This window comes from Lissotriton helveticus, chromosome 3_1 (assembly GCF_964261635.1).
Source record: "Lissotriton helveticus chromosome 3_1, aLisHel1.1, whole genome shotgun sequence".
NCBI classification, from domain to species: Eukaryota; Metazoa; Chordata; class Amphibia; order Caudata; family Salamandridae; genus Lissotriton; species Lissotriton helveticus.
In genome coordinates this window covers 1,702,735,595-1,702,753,738 of record NC_136061.1, presented here as the reverse complement: position 1 = coordinate 1,702,753,738, position 18,144 = coordinate 1,702,735,595, and positions in this window count along the sequence as shown.

The window sequence follows — 18,144 nt, the reverse complement described above, 5'->3', positions numbered from 1 at the left end:
TGCTTGGGCATGTAATTCGAGTGCTGATAGACGCTTGTGTGGCGGTGGGGTTTGAGGAGGACCTCCTCCTGCGGCCCCTAGACTGGAATCGTCGACTGACATTCTTCGTGCTTGCAGGGTCGGTAATTGTAACGTGGGCTGAACTTGTATGACAGGCTGACCCGGGGGTACCGTAACAGGTACTCCGGTGTCTGGAGAAACGGGAAGTGCCTGATTTACGGGGACAGGTGGAGCGCGAACTGGATTGGCATATTCTGGAACTGTGTCGTCCAGATAGGACGAAATAAAAATATCAGCTGCGGTCGGTTTGTGACGTAGCTTGGTCGGAACTAATGGTGGCGGGAAATTACTGGGTGCCTCTGGGGTCGCTTTTGGCAAGCCTTCGGCAAGGAGAGGATACATACCCTTAATAAGGGCATGCCTCTGTCTGTCTGACTGTTCGACTTTGACTTGTTCACCTATCTCGATTAATTCTCTTTCTTGGGCTCGTTCTTGGGATTCTCTACTTAACTCTGACTTTCTGACTTCCTTTTCCGTTCTTCTATGCGCTTCCTTACGCCATAACTCGATGGCATCTTTCTGTGACTGTCTGGCTTTCTTTTTCCATAATGCTTCTTCTACTCGCATGATACATTCGGCATCCCATGTACCCGATACGGGCCATCTATACTTTTCTTCTAACTGTTTGGTGTACTCTACCCATAAATCTAGATACAATATGGCGCTTATGCCATGTTTCTGATACATAAAGTGACCTGGACTGTCCCTAGGCGGAACAGGAACTGCTGCTTCCAGCAGACCCTTTCTAGTTTTTAACTGACGTAACTTGGAAAAGAGCGGCATTCTAAACTTGAATCGGAACACAATACAATACACGAAAAACAATAACAATTGGGAAAACAATTCAGGCATACCACGACATTGGAAATACATTAAACAATATTATAAATAACAGTTCGAACAGAATACTACCTGAAAATACTGAAAACAGAACAGAATTCTCGAGAACGGAACAGACTAGAGTTACTGGATGCACTGCTGTAACAGTACGGAACATACCGGTCCCCTAAAGGAACGCATCAAGACCCGTATCCACCTAGGTGAACACTTCGTTTGTGGGCTTGGGTACCACCAACCCACGGACCAGGAGTCAATTTAGACTGACCCTGTCTAGACACTACCCCAGCAATGGTACTCACCGGGCAGCACGGAACGGAAGGCCTCGAACGGGACTGGACTACGACGGACTTCGGACTTCGGACTTCAGTTACGGGTGGGCCTCCGGATACCTCGGACCTTGGACTCTCGGCTTGGGCTCTGGTCGGGACTCGCCGCGTTCCTCCACCGTCTCGTTCGGATGCTGGACCGCCTCCTCCGTCTCCTCCGTGGGCCTGAGGGATACTTGAAGCAGAAATATCTGCACTTGGCCAGTATGGTTCCGTCACGACTGCAGAGGGTCAGGGGGTCGGCGTGGCTTCACCGACGCGTGGGGAAAGGGCAAGTCCCTATTCGGGCGCCATTATGTGGTAAATAAATAAATAATACCCTATTTTTGACTAGACTTATAGCATAACAGATAGCTCAATAAATAAGAGTCAAGATTCGAGGTAGTAGGAGTTTCTGCAGGTTTATTGCAGCATAAGGACAGGATCAGGACAACCTGCATAGGAACAGAATGACAGGGCCCAGCAGGACAACTGGGGCCCAGCAGCTGCCGGGGCTTGGTCTGGGATGAGCGCGCTAACATTCAATAACAAAACATTGACTTATATACATAGCGCAAACACATAGCATTACATTGCAGTAGGCGTAACAGTAGGTGGAGTAGAAGGCGTGACGCGTAGCAGTCGCGAGAGATAACAGAAATAAGGGGTGTAACTGGGAGTTTACTTAGACATGTGATGCAAAAACGTAACAGAATATGTCCTGAATGGGCGGACACATAGGAGGGGGCTACCTAAGGAGCCGGGACCTCTAACCTAATGGTGCGCGGAAACTAGCAATGACGTGTTACTAGGAGAAGCTGGGGCTACGAACTCTGGGCTAGGAGCAGAGACTAGAGTCTGGAGGGTCGGAGCGACATGTACCTAAACCCTATCTGGTATCTAATGTTTAGGGAACACGTTGATATAAACTAGAAGTCATGAGGGGAAAAGCTAACTTGATTCTAAGACTGGACCATGCATTATTCTACATGTAGTGCGTGAAGAATATTAAATGACCATTAAATACAGTATTTCTCTAACATGGAGACGAGAAGGCTAGACAATGACGGAAACTATTGATGCAGTTCAGTAGCTTAGGAATGCAGAGGAGGAGGACTGAACTGATAGCTGGAACTATAACATACTTTTGGCAGACTCAGAGGCAGAGCCGGGGTGCACCGGGCACTGCAAGGCAGGAAGTAAGTGAAGGGTCGAGGATACAGGTGGGGGCTGTATCGCTCCTCAGCGAGGCTTTCAGAAAACAGGAGCTGAATCTGTGGTCCGGGCCCTTTTGAGGCCTGGAAACGGAGACTTTATAATGGAATAACGTGCACACTGAGAAACGTGGCAACATTATTTACATAGGCCTGATATTCGTTGTATTCACGAGGACTGGAAACTAACATACTAGAGGTGGACACAACTGTAATTGCGTCTTTAATCAGAAATGGGGAATAACATATGCATATTGATCATGCACACATAACATATGATGGATGAGGCGTAGGGACACAGAACATGGCAAAATTTACTTTTCCACTCAATTTCTTCACATATATTCTTCACATCTATTTCAGAACCATGCAAAAGAGCAGCGCATAATTGTTTAAGCATAATTGCTGGACTCTTAGCATAATACAACATTCTAACTAATTTCCTCACTTTATTATGATGCACTGCTAGCATCCTCAAATGGTGAAAAACACTCTGGCATACTCTCCTGGAAAGACAAGCCAGTGAATGACCATGCAAACCTGTCACTTCTCTCACTCTGCAAGGATCTAATTCTTGCAACAACTTCATTTTCTGCTTCAAACTTTTCTTATTAAATGACCGTACAAAATCACAAAGCAAATTGATGGAATCCTGTCGCACACTGCAAATACTACTACACTTCCAGGTGTACACAGGACCCTTAGGACGTCTTCCTAAAACCTCATTACCTAACACCTCTTCTGCCTCTGTTGTCACAAGTTTTTCTTTTTCAACTGGACAACCATCTTTCACTTCATATGCTCGACCACTGGTGTCAACTGCATGCACCAAATCATTATCCTGGAAATAACTCTCCTCATTAAAAAATGCCTCACAGCTTGAACTATGCATCCATTCTCCAGAAAAAACTTCACAAAAATTACTACGATTAACTATTCTCTTCCATCTACTATTTCTTTTGAAATCATAAATTGCCTTGTTTAGCTTCCTAATTCTATTGATTATCAAAATAAATAACTTACGTTTAATTTCAAATGCCTGATCAATAACTTTCTCAACTATTTTTTTTCTCTTATAAAAAACCACTTTCTGTTGACCTTTCTTAATATTTTTTAACAAATTGCCAATTATCCTGTTGCGGAACATTCGTTTACGAATGTCCCTAAACTGTTGTTTCCTTCTACTATCATGCACAGAGTTATCTCTTGCTCTAGCAGTAACATTTTTCATTGGCCTTTCCTTTCCGTTTGAATTGCTTCTCTTTTTCTGGACTGAAACATTTTCTGTAGTAATATTTTTTTTACTACAGATATTTCTTATGAATGTTTTTGTACTCTTACCCGGTGCTTTCTTGGTGACTTGACAAATCTTTTTGTTAGAGGACTCCTGCTTTTTTTCATTGACCTGCTGTCTTTGACGTTTTGCAGCCTTTCTCAGTCTTTCTTTGGTTGGCATGCTGAAATCTTGAAATGATCTGCAGTTGAATCTGTGGTAAAATATATTAAAAAATGTTATTAACCACTATTACCCAACAGTAAATCAATAACAGTAATCAAAAACTTAAAACACTACTTGACATTTTTACATAGAAGATTTTTTAGTGCTTGGCAAATTTAGAATACAGAAATAGCAGAAAAGAAATGGAATTTATATTCATTTTACCTGTGCTGTTTTATATGTGAATCTGATCTAATTTTATGAGCATATTTTAATATTTTATTGAAGACACTACACATAACCTGTTTTTGAAGGTGTCTTTATTTTTAAATTAAACGGTTTACATTTTTACTTTTTATTTATTATAAATTTTTAAAATAAATGTTTATAGTTCCATAGGCTCAAGCACATCAGCTTCCCATCCTATGTCATACAATTCTGACAAATCTGCATCCTCATCACATTCTTCTTCATCCTCATGATTTAAATCATCCAAGGGATCAACATCCACTGATGTTTCAATTACGAGTTCAATGATGAGGTCGAAATCAACTGATTGCTGATTGTCGCTCATGTTGATGTTGTCTTTATCTTTAAAGAAAGATAACAACAATGAGATGTTGCAGAGTAAGAGACAAATCTCAGAGATTATAATAGTAAAATTGTTTAACAAGAGTAACATTTTGCAGCTATTATTTAACCATGTCCAGCGATGCTGAGGAGGTGAAGCCTATGTCCAATTTTTCAGTGAACAGGACTCATCTCTTCTTAACCTTGGATAAGCCTCACTGACTCTGTGTCCCCTGCACATACTTAAATGTAAAGGGGCAGATTTATGTTAACTGGCACATCCCCAGGGATGCACCAGTTAACGTGCACCGCTGCTCTACCACCCATGGTGTGCCGCATTTACAATCAGATAGGACAAAGCTGCGTCAAAACCCTGCGCCTGCTTGAAGCAGGCATAGGTCTTGACGCAGCATTGTGGAGATGGGGCACCCCTGAGCCTTGCTGGAGCTGCATCGCACTTGCGATACAACTCCAGCAATGCGCCACCTTTACGGCACAGATGCGTCACGCATCTGTGCCGTTTTTGCCCCATGGTGCGCCGCATTGTAAATGCAGCACACCATGGGTGGCGGAACAGCGGCGCAGGATGACTGGCACATCCCTGGTGATGCGCCAGTCATCATAAATCTATCCCTAAGCTTCTTATCTTCTTAGAGATGAACCGCCATATGTATCATCAAACTATTTTGCATTTCCTAAATAGCGAATTCTAAGGAATAAATAGCGATTCTTTACCATTCCTAATTTGCGATGAGCAAATTGCTAATTGCAAATTACCCATTCATTTCCATGGGCCAGGAGGCCCATAGCAATGAAGGTGCAATTTGCGATTAGCAATTAGCTCATCGCAAATTAGGAATTTTTCCAAGGGTGCAGGGGTGTCTCAAGAACACCCTGCTGCACCCCTGAAAAAGAAATTTGAGGGCATATGGCGCACATAAATTTTAAAAACATTCCTTTACCTCAAAAACGATTTTCAACTCATAATTTGAAAACACTGCCAAGGGGGAAATGACTTAAAATGTCCTTAAGACACATGAAAGTGTTTTTTTAAAGCCTTTGCAACTTTTTTGGGTCACTTTTAACATGGCTATGTAACTCAAACAGTCAAAATCTAAATTTACCATGCACAGGTGGGAGCATATTTACAAGGAATTTGCTCCACGGGGAAAGGTCTTTTAATTTAATATGGGAAAAATAACATCAGAGACACTGAAATGCCTTATAAAGAAGCATACACCATTATGTCCTTGTCATAATTTTTAAAACCATTCCTTTTGCATATTTTTTGTTTGATACATTGCATTTAAGGAATCGCAAAATTTGCAAATCCTTAAGTGCAATCGCAAAATAAGGAATAGCAAATTTTGCTATTCCTTATTTTGCATCAAACTTGTTTGATACATACCATTTGTCTAATTAGCATTCGCAAAGGCCGAAATTCGCAGAATTTCGGCCTTTGCGAATGCTAATTAGCTTGATACATATGGCTCCAAGTGAGGCCTGTCTTGCAACATGGTGCATCTTTTGCATCACTGCTGCATCGGTTTCATGTGGCACGTTTTTTTTACAGCATGACACATCTGCCTAAATGCATCAATTTGTAATTTTGTCGCCTCATAGCAAATCTTTTGCACCGCCGCTGCATCACAAAAGTGACGCACAGTGGCGCAAAAGAGGCATACACCTATCATAAATCTGTCCCTAGCATTTTAAATGATTAATTCAGGATGACGATAAGCTGAGGCCTATCCAGAGGTTTGTTTAAGGTGAGGCCTACTCAGGGTTGCAGATCAAAGTTACGCTTGTTGAAGAATACAGAGAAGATAATACATGTAAAGGCCTACCAATGAAGTAAGTGATGTCCACCTCATTGCGCCAGTCATCATAAATCTATCCCTAAGCTTCTTATCTTGTTAGAGATGAACCACCATATGTATCATCAAACAATTTTGCCTTTCCTAAATAGCAAATTTTAAGGAATAAATAGCGATTCTTTACCATTCCTAATTTGCGATGAGCAAATTGCTAATTGCAAATTACCCATTCATTTCCATGGGCCAGGAGGCCCATAGCAATGAAGGTGCAATTTGCGATTAGCAATTAGCTCATCGCAAATTAGGAATTTTTCCAAGGGTGCAGGGGTGTCTCAAGAACACCCTGCTGCACCCCTGAAAAAGAAATTTGGGGGCATATGGCGCACATAAATTTTAAAAACATTCCTTTACCTCAAAAACGATTTTCAACTCATAATTTGAAAACACTGCCCACGGGGAAATGACTTAAAATGTCCTTAAGACACATGAAAGTGTTTTTTTAAAGCCTTTGCAACTTTTTTGGGTCACTTTTAACATGGCTATGTAACTCAAACAGTCAAAATCTAAATTTACCATGCACAGGTGGGAGCATATTTACAAGGAATTTGCTCCACGGGGAAAGGTCTTTTAATTTAATATGGGAAAAATAACATCAGAGAGACTGAAATGCCTTATAAAGAAGCATACACCATTATGTCCTTGTCATACATTTTAAAACCATTCCTTTTCCCCAAAAACGATTTTCAAGTCATAATTTAAAAACACTCCACATGGGGAAATGACTTAAAATGTCCTTAAGACACATGAAAGCGTTTTTTGATTGCCTTTGCAGCATGTTTGGGTCACTTTTAACATGGCTATGTAACGCAAACATTCAAAATCTAAATTTGCCATGCACAGGTGGGAGCATATTTACAAGCAATTTGCTCCACAGGGAAAGGTCTTACATTAAAATGGGAAAAATAACATCAGAGACACTGAAATGCCTTATAAAGAAGCATACACCATTATGTCCTTGTCATAATTTTTAAAACCATTCCTTTTCCTCAAAAACGATTTTCTAGTCATAATTTGAAAACACTCCACAGCTCCTATGCACAAAAACACCCTGTCAGTACTAATACTTCACATTTTCTCCAAATACAATTTCTCAAAGAAACAAAATCTATTTGTAAAACACTTGAGACAAAGCAACATTTGAAAAACACAACTTTCTTCATAATTTTCTCCTTAAAGCACACTATTCTCTATCTAAATTAAAGAAATCTTTTCTCACCTTAGCAAATACTTTATGAGTTTCAAAACAGTCTCAGAAACACACCAATTTGTCTTCAGCAGAGCAAAAGGTATGCACTCCAGAGTCTGCAGCTATCAAAAGCACAGAAATGCTGTAATTCTTCACACATATCTCTCATGTCACCCAATCAAAACTCTTCCCTCACTTTTTTTCAAATGAAAACCCTTCCCCCCTCTGCCCTTTCTGCCTTTTTTGCATAGCAACCACCTCTTGGAAGACCTCTGGTGTTTGCAAGTTCACACAACAATGTTTCAATTGAACTCTGAACTCTCAGTGCACCTGCATATCCAGTGCATTCTTTCATTTAATGATTTTTTCTTGACCACTCAAAATACATCTTTCAAAGAACTCATCCATGCACCCTAACTTTCTGTTTTCAGCAATCAAAATCCACCAATCACTGTTACTGCTTCATTAACACAGAAACTCCACAGTTTTTTCATTTTAAACTCTTATTTTTTCAAGTGCCATTTCATTGCCACACTTCATCTGACTGCAGCAGAACCTCCTCTCACCATGTTTTCTGTCTGGATTGTTGGACATAGTTACATCTATTGGGCTCAGAGGTATGCTGAGAACAGAAATTTACCTAACCTCAATTTACAAGATGTGGAAATTAAGTGGTTTGGCCACACAGGATTAAAATGTCACCAATTGATACCATTGGTGAAAACCTTTATGCATTTGCCAAAACCTGACCTGTTAATTGTGCACTGTGGAGGTAATGATTTGGGCACTTTGACTGGGGTAGATCTGGAAATGCTTTTAAAGGACACCTTTGAGCAATTGATGGCACTTTTTCCTCAAACTGCCTTGGTATATTCAAATATATGCCAAAGACAGAAATGGAGGTGGTCAAACCAATTTTGTCCACAAATTGAGAAGTCGAGGAAGCATGTAAACAAATCTGTTTCAGCTTACATGAGAGACCATGGAATGGGCTCCTTGTACAACAATAACTTGCGTTACTACATGCAAGATATCTACAGAGGAGATGGAGTTCACTTCTCAGATGAGGGCAACAGAGTTTTCATTCTGAATTTAAGACTGTGCATTGGTACCTACTTATAAGTACCTAAATGTACCATAAACCCAAAAGCTCTTCTGAGACCTACCCTACATCTGATCACTCACAATTATTATTTTTCTCTAACTTTTTTCACTAATTTTCAACAAAGTACGCTCCCCGGGGCGCTACCCGGTACGCGAACCGGAAGCTAACCTCGCGAAATTAAAAAAAAAAAATGTTTTTTTTATTTTGCCCTGCGGGGCCCTTTTAAAGCCTCCACATCAAACCTAGGGGGTCAGGGAGGATCTACTATGCCCCCTTATGGTCATTTCCCCCTTTGTTTTGGCCTCCTCTTGTCTCTCGATCCTACCGAGAGACGAGATGGCGGCCGCTCCGGACTGTTTAGAATGTTGACAGACACCGGAGAGCCAATCAGCTTCGCTTCGCAAAGTTCCGTTACGCGTAAAGTACGCGAACCGGAGCGCTGCCCGGAGCGCGCTTACAGATATATATCTTTTTTTGAACGTTAATTTCTCAAAATCCACTGGAGCACATATATTGAGACCTAGCAAAGGCACATCGGGCTAACAGTCCCTACAATTTTGCCAAGTTTCGTGCAAATCCATTCAGCCATTCGGGCTAAAAGTGAGGCCAACCGCCCTATGGAAATTAACATTGGAAAAACGCGTTTTGGGACCCCCCTTTTTTCTCGGCCCCCCCTTGACGAACCCCCCCAAATTTTCAGGGGCTGCTCAGAAACAAAATGTTCCATTTTCCTGAAAATTTCAGCCAATTCCGTCCACAAATGCCAAAGTTATTCGACATAGAATTTTCAAAAATCCCATAGAGAAAAAATCCTAACTATATATACCTACTGGCGACCGCCAGTAGGTAATATATATATATATATATATATATATATATATATATATATATATATATATATATATATATATATATATATATATATATATATATATATATATATATATTACCTACTGGCGGTCGCTCCGGACTGTTTAGTCAAAAATCCCATAGAGAAAAAATCCTAACTAACCGCCAGTAGGTAATATATATATATATATATATATATATATATATATATATATATATATATATATATATATATATATATATATATATATATATTACCTACTGGCGGTTAGTTAGGATTTTTTCTCTATGGGATTTTTGAAAATTCTATGTCGAATAACTTTGGCGTTTGAGGACGGAATTGGCTGAAATATTCAGGAAAATGGAACATTTTGTTTCTGAGCAGCCCCTGAAAATTGGGGGGGGATTCGTCAAGGGGGGGCCGAGAAAAAAGGGGGGTCCCAAAACGCATTTTTCCCATGCAATTTTCCATAGGGCGGTTGGACTCACTTTTAGCTCGAACGGCTGAATGGATTTCCACGAAACTTGGCAAAATTGTAGGGACTGGTAGCCCGATGTGCCTTTGCTAGGTCTCAATATATGTGCTCCAGTGGATTTTGAGAAATTAACGTTAAAAAAAATATATATATCTGTAAGCGCGCTCCGGGCAGCGCCCCGGTTCGCGTACCTGACGCGTAACGGAACTTCGCGAAGCGAAGCTGATTGGCTCTCCGGTGTCTGTCAACATTCTAAACAGTCCGGAGCGGCCGCCATCTTGTCTCTCGGTAGGATCGAGAGACAAGAGGAGGCCAAAACAAAGGGGTAAATGACCATAAGGGGGCATAGCAGATCCTCCCTGACCCCCTAGGTTTGATGTGAAGGCTTTAAAAGAGCCCCGCGGGGGAAAAAAACCCCCACAAAAACATTTTTTTTGCGTGGGGAGCGCCCGGTACGCGCACCGGCAAGCGGTCTGGGGAGCGTACTATAAGGAAAAAAGAATTATAGACTTTTTAAATATTGTATGTTTATTGATTGTTCATTTTGTTGTTTTTTTTTGGTGCTTTTTTTTATTAAATATAAATTTATTTTTGTGATTCTTTTTCCAAATTTAACAGAACATTTAACAACACATTGTCGGAAATGTCCTCATTTTCAATCAGCGAATCTACTGCATCTACACATTGAACTAAGTCATGGTCCCGTGATTCATCCATGAAATCTGAGTCATCATTGTCCTCAATATCTTTTTCTGTGTTGTTCTCCAGAACAATTTTGAAGGAAATATTGTGCTCTCCTTCCATTTTCTTGCTGTAATTTGCATAAAAAATAAATATATCAGTAGAGATAGGGCACTGTTGGGTTTAAGTTCAGACAGGTACTTGTGAGTTTATAACAGAGAAGTAATCTATGGGCACTGTATGGTTTCAGGCGTGAAGTAGTACTATTAAAAAGTGCCTGTGAAAAAGCCTAAGTAAATTCATAATTATACCACAGAAACCTAAATCAATCCATACTTTCACCAATTCCAATTCACCACTCTACTGATTAAATATAAATCTTCGATACTTGAGGCAAAAACTTCCTATTTCTCCACAAAAATCTTGGAGTCGGCCTCTAAAACCAAAGACATTTTCTCAATTGTCAATGAGCTCTCCCTCCCTGACCGTATTACTCTTCCACTGGTACCTACCCAGGCTTTGTGTGATGAGCTCAATGCCTTCTTCCAAGACAAAATTGCCATCATTAAAACTAACATTTCTCCACCTTCCCCTTCTAAATCCTTTCCCCTTCCTCCCGCAAACCCTCAGGAATTCTCCACTTTTCCTCTTATCTCTATTTCTGATTTCCACAGCCTTCTTCATAAGGTCTGCTCCGGCTCTCCTAGGGATTGTTGCCCCCTCACATTCTGAAGGAAATTTTCATGGCCTGTCCCGGTCCAGCCTTGGCCCTCCTCAACTCCTCTTTAACATCTGGAGTTGTCCCAGAGGCCTTCAAGCAGGCCGTGGTATTACCCATTTTAAAAAAACCCGGCGCAGACCCACTTGTGCTGAGTAACTACAGGCCCATCTCCCTCCTCCCTTTTTTTGGGAAAGATCTTAGAGACCTATGTCACCAGGTGCCTGAGCTCGTTTGTGGAGACTTCTCTTTTCCTGGATCCCCAGCAGGCTGGCTTTCGCCCTCTCCATTCCACCGAGATGGTGATTGCGGCTGTCATGGACACCCTCAGAGCGGGTGCTGATAACAACCTCTCCCAAGCCCTGGTTTTGCTGGATCTCTCAGCGGCATTTGACACGGTCGATCATACTATTCTGATCGACCGTGTCAGAAACGCCGGCATCCAGGGCATCGCTCTGGATTGGGTGCGGTCCTTCTTGCAAGGCCGCTCGCAGGCAGTCCACCTGTCTACTTTCGCTGCTCCCTTCTCCCCTCTCACCTGTGGTGTCCCTCAAGGTTCTGCCCTTTCTCCCCTTCTTTTTAATTTATATATGCAACCACTTATGGTTTCCCTTCGTCACTCCCCTGCCACTATCTATAATTATGCTGATGACCTTCAGTTGGTCTTTCCCTTGGACACTTCACCCTCTTCTCGATCTAATTTTCAAACCACAATGTTGTTTATCTCTGACTGGATGGCTCACAGCCAGCTCAAGTTGAATCCGTCAAAAACGGAACTTGTCCTGGTGGGTGGCCCTACTAATCCTTGGGATGACAATTATTGGCCCCCTTCCCTCGGTACCCCTCCTTGCCCGGTCAGCACTGTGAAAAGCCTTGGAGTGGTCATCTCTGAGGATTTATCCATGAAACCCCAGATCTCGGCTGTGACATCATCCTGTTTTTTTCAACTGCGCAGGATCCGGAAGATCTGTCGTTTTCTTACCAGAGAGGCACTCATCTTAGTTTTACTGGCTTTGGTCATCTCCAGGGTTGACTTTGCTAATCTCCTGTATGTGGGGATTCCTGCTTATCAGCTCCAAAAACTCCAGTTAATCCAGAATCAGGGGGCCCGTCTGGTGTTCCACCAACCTAAACACCAGCATGTTTCCCCCCTTCTGAGGAGCCTTCATTGGCTCCCAGTGGCCCAACGGTGCTCCTTCAAACTCGGATGCACCGTCTTCAAATCTCTTCACGACCGCGCCCCTGAATTTGTGTCTTCCAAACTAAAGAGATACCTTCCCACCCGTAATCTTAGATCATCTGCTGATAATCTTCTCTGCATCCCATCTATCCGTCGGAAAAAGCATGGTGGCCTGCGTTTTTCTTCTCTCGGCCCCATCTTTTGGAATTCCCTCCCCTCTTTTTTTCGCCACTGCCCTACCTATGAGTCATTTAGGAGAACTTTAAAAACTTTTCTCTTCAAAGCAGGTGCAGTATGATACCCTTGCCCTGGCTTGTTATGTCTGTTATGAGCGCCAAGAAACCGTTTCGGTGTACGTGCGCGGTATAAATTATTTAACATAACATAACATAACATAACATAATTATAATAAACAAGCCTTTCTCAATGTCTAACTCTTACAGAGGGACAGTATATAACTATCTAAAAATGTTTTCCCAAATTAATTTAAAGTGCATGACATAGTTCTCCTTTCAAATTTACAAAATAACATCTTAGCTTTTAAAAACAAGTTTAAGTTGTCAGTGAAAATGCTCTTGCAATGTACTTCAGGAAGTAGTAGTCAAAATGGCTGTGTTTCTCTCTCTTTCTTTATATATATTCAGGTACATAACCAATCAAATGTCAGGTAAAAAAAGTAGAAAATGAAAGTAACATTTTAATTGGTTGTCAATTCCAACAATTCAGATGTGTTTTGTGAAGTAATTTACCTCAGGGTATTTAGAGAGGTCTACAGGCTAAATGGCTAAATGGAATTCCAACCAAATTTGTGAAAATGGTAGGGATTGGTATGTAGTATGAGCTAATCTATATTTGGTGAAAGTGTCTCCAGTGGTTTTTCTGTATATTACTTTCCCACCTTTTTTGAGCGAGCGCTTCCCGGTGCGCGCCCCGGTACGCGAACCGCCAGCGTTATGGGAGTCCTCCATTTTGTGTTTCGGTAGAATTGAGATACAAGATGGAGGGCAAATAATGTTGAGAATGGGTAGAAGGGGGCACGGTAGACGTATCCTGGCCCCCTAGGTTTTCTGAGGGTGGCTGAGGAGGCCCATATGTGCGGGAAAAAACCACATTTTTTTTCAAATTTTCGCACGGTTGGCGTCCAGTGCGCGTACCGGGTAGCGCTCCGGGGAGCGTACTTTGGTGAAAATTTGTGAAAAAAGTTAGAGTAAAATAATAATTGTGAGTGATCAGATGTAGGGTAGCTCTGAAAAGAGCTTTTGGGTCCTGTGGCTGATTTAGGTACCTACAAGTAGGTACCAATGCACAGTCTTAAATTCAGGATGAAAATTATGTTCCCTTCATCTGAGAAGTGAACTCCATCTGCTCTGTAGATATCTTGCATGTAGTAACGCAAGTTATTGTTGTAGATGGAGCCCATTCCATGGTCTCTCATGTAAGCTGAAACAGACTTATTTACATGCTTCCTCGATTTCTCAATTTGTGGACAAAATTGGTTGGACCACCTCCATTTCTGTCTTTGGCATATATTTTAATATACCAAGGCAGTTTAAGGAAAAAGTGCCATCAATTGGTCAAAGGTGTCTTTTAAAAGCATTTCCAGACCTACCCCAGTCAAAGTGCCCAAGTCATTTCCTCCACAGTGCACAATTAACAGGTCAGGTTTTGGCAAATGCAAAAAGGTTTTCACCAATGGTATCAATTGGTGACATCTTAATCCTCTGTGGCCAATCCAGTTGATTTCCACATTTTGTAAATTGAGGTTGTGTAAATTTCTGTTATCAGCATACCTTTGAGCCCAGTGGATGTAACTATGTCCAATAATCCAGACAGAAAACATGGTGAGAGGAGGTTCTGCTGCAGTCAGATGAAGTGTGGGAATGAAATGGCAGTTGGAACAGTAGGAGTATGTAATGAAAAAAAATGTGGAGTTTCTGTGGTAATTAATCAGTAGCAGTGATTGGTGGATTTTGATTGCTGAAAACAGAAAGTTAGGGTGCATGGATGAGTTCTTTGAAAGATGTAATTTGAATGGTCAAGAAAAAATCATTTTATGAAAGATTGCACTGGATACGCAGGTGTACTGAGAGTTCAGAGTTCAATTGAAACATTGTTGTGTGAACTTGCAAACATGAGAGGTCTTTCAGGAGGTGGTTGCTATGGAAAAAAGGCAGAAAGGGTAGAAGGGGGAAGGGTGTTGATTTGAAAAAAGTGAGGGAAGAGTTTTGATTGGGTGACATGAGAGATATGTGTGATGAATTACAGCATTTCTGTGCCATTGTTGGTTGCAGCCTCTGGAGTGCATACCTTTTGCTCTGCTGAAGACAAATTGGTGTGTGTCTGAGACTGTTTTAAAACTCAAAAAGTATTTGCTAAGGTGAGAAAAGATTCATTTAATTTAGATAGAGAATAGTATGCTTTAGGGAGAAAATTATGAAGAAAGTTGTGTATTTAAAATGTTGCTTTGTTTCATAGGTTGCTTGGGGCATATTTACAAGGCCTTTGAGTCCCTTTGATGTTATTTTTCCCATTTTAATTTAAGACATTTCCCCGTGGTGCAAGGTCCTTGTAAATACGCCCCCAAGTGTGCTTGGCAAATTTAGATTTTGTTTCTTTGAGTTACATAGCCATGTTAAAAGTGATGGAAAAATGGTGCAAGGGCCTTCAAAATATGCTTTCATGTGTGTTAGGGCATTTTAAGTCACTTCCCCTTGAATGTAGTTGAATAACTGCTTTACTTGATGTGTTTAAAAACGTGTATTGAAGTCATTTAAGTTTCTTGATATGTACTGCTAGAGTTTCATAGGCTGCTTGGAGCATATTTACAAGGCCTTTGAGTCCCTTTGATGTTATTTTCCCCATTTTAATTTAAGTCATTTCCCCGTGGTGCAAGGTCCTTGTAAATACGCCCCCATGTGTGCTTGGCAAATTTAGATTTTGTTTCTTTGAGTTACATAGCCATGTTAAAAGTGATGGAAAAATGGTGCAAGGGCCTTCAAAATACGCTTTCATGTGTGTTAGGGCATTTTAAGTCACTTCCCCTTGAATGTAGTTGAATAACTGCTTTACTTGATGTGTTTAAAAACGTTTATTGAAGTCATTTAAGTTTCTTGATATGTACTGCTAAAGTTTCATAGGCTGCTTGGGGCATATTTACAAGGCCTTTGAGTCCCTTTGATGTTATTTTCCCCATTTTAATTTAAGTCATTTCCCCGTGGTGCAAGGTCCTTGTAAATACGCCCCCATGTGTGCTTGGCAAATTTAGATTTTGTTTCTTTGAGTTACATAGCCATGTTAAAAGTGATGGAAAAATGGTGCAAGGGCCTTCAAAATACGCTTTCATGTGTGTTAGGGCATTTTAAGTCACTTCCCCTTGAATGTAGTTGAATAACTGCTTTACTTGATGTGTTTAAAAACGTTTATTGAAGTCATTTAAGTTTCTTGATATGTACTGCTAGAGTTTCATAGGCTGCTTGGGGCATATTTAAAAGGCCTTTGAGTCCCTTTGATGTTATTTTCCCCATTTTAATTTAAGTTATTTCCCCGTGGTGCAAGGTCCTTGTAAATACGCCCCCATGTGTGCTTGGCAAATTTAGATTTTGTTTCTTTGAGTTACATAGCCATGTTAAAAGTGATGGAAAAATGGTGCAAGGGCCTTCAAAATACGCTTTCATGTGTGTTAGGGCATTTTAAGTCACTTCCCCTTGAATGTAGTTGAATAACTGCTTTACTTGATGTGTTTAAAAACGTTTATTGAAGTCATTTAAGTTTCTTGATATGTACTGCTAAAGTTTCATAGGCTGCTTGGGGCATATTTACAAGGCCTTTGAGTCCCTTTGATGTTATTTTCCCCATTTTAATTTAAGTCATTTCCCCGTGGTGCAAGGTCCTTGTGTGCTTGGCTAATTTAAGTACTGATAGGGTGTGCTTCTACATAGGACCTGTGTTGTGTTTTCAAATTATGACCAGAAAATCGTTTTTTTTTTTTTTTTTTAAACGCCTTTCACATTTATGAGAAGGTCATATTGGTGTCTGCTTCTTTAAATAAATATTGAACTGAGAAATATTAAACTGAGGCTTCTGTAAGTGTCAAAGGAGGTGAGTAATGTACATTGCTCTGTTGCATACAGTCCTCATCCTCTGCGTACTCTTGGATATGCTAGACTAAATCTGCTCAATGAGATAACTAAGCTGAGGAAACACAGGTGATGTGATTGTGAATTGAGCATAAATATTTGCACGTTTTTCAATTACATCACCTGTGTTTCCTAACATTACGAATCACATTGTGCAGATGAGGTTTAGGCCTGTCCAGGGAGATAGAGGAGGTCTGGCCTTGGTTCAAGAGTGCAGTGGACATGACTCACTTCATTGGTAGGCCTGCACATGTATTATCTCCTCTGTACTCTTCAACAAGCCTAAATTTCATCTGCAACCCTGAGTAGGCCTCACCTCAAACAAACCTCTGGATAGGCCACACCTTATCGTCATCCTGAATCAATCATTTAAAATGTTAGGGGCAGATTTATGATGGCCGTGCGCCTCTTTTGTGCCGCTGTTGCGTCACTTTTGTGATGCAGCAGTGATGCAAAAGATGCACTATGTTGCAAGACAGGCCTCACTTCATCTCCAACAAGATACCGTCAGTTTAAACTGTAAACATTTAGGACTGTGTAGGGGGCATGGAGAAGCTGAATCTTCTGTAAATGTCAAAATTGTTGCATACAGTACTCAACTTCTGCGTAGTCTTTGATATGTTAGTTTCCATCTGCACAATGAGATACCTAAGCAAAGGAAACACAGATGATGTGATTGTGAAATGAGGAAAAGAAATTCCACATTTTTCAATTACATCACCTGTGTTTCCTAACATTATGAATCACATTGTGCAGTTGAGGTTTAGGCCTGTCCAGGGACACAGAAGAGGTCTGGCCTTTGTTCAAGAGTGAAGTGGACATGACTCACTTCATTGGTAGGCCTGCACATGTATTATCTCCTCTGTACTCTTCAACAAGCCTAAATTTCATCTGCAACCCTGAGTAGGCCTCACCTCAAACAAACCTCTGGATAGTCCACACCTTATCGTCATCCTGAATCAATCATTTAAAATGTTAGGGGCAGATTCATGATGGCCGTGCGCCTCTTTTGCGCCGCTGTTGCGTCATTTTTGTGATGCAGCAGTGATGCAAAAGATGCACCATGTTGCAAGATAGGCCTCACTTCATCTCCAACAAGATACCGTCAGTTTAAACTGTAAACATTTAGGACTGTGTAGGGGGCATGGAGAAGCTGAATCTTCTGTAAATGTCAAAATTGTTGCATACAGTGCTCAACTTCTGCATACTCTTTGATATGCTAGACTCCATCTGCACAATGAGATACCTAAGCAAAGGAAACACAGGTGATGTGATTGTGAAATGAGGAAAAGAAATTCCACATTTTTCAATTACATCACCTGTGTTTCCTAACATTATGAATCACATTGTGCAGTTGAGGTTTAGGCCTGTCCAGGGACACAGAAGAGGTCTGGCCTTTGTTCAAGAGTGAAGTGGACATGACTCACTTCATTGGTAGGCCTGCACATGTATTATCTCCTCTGTACTCTTCAACAAGCCTAAATTTCATCTGCAACCCTGAGTAGGCCT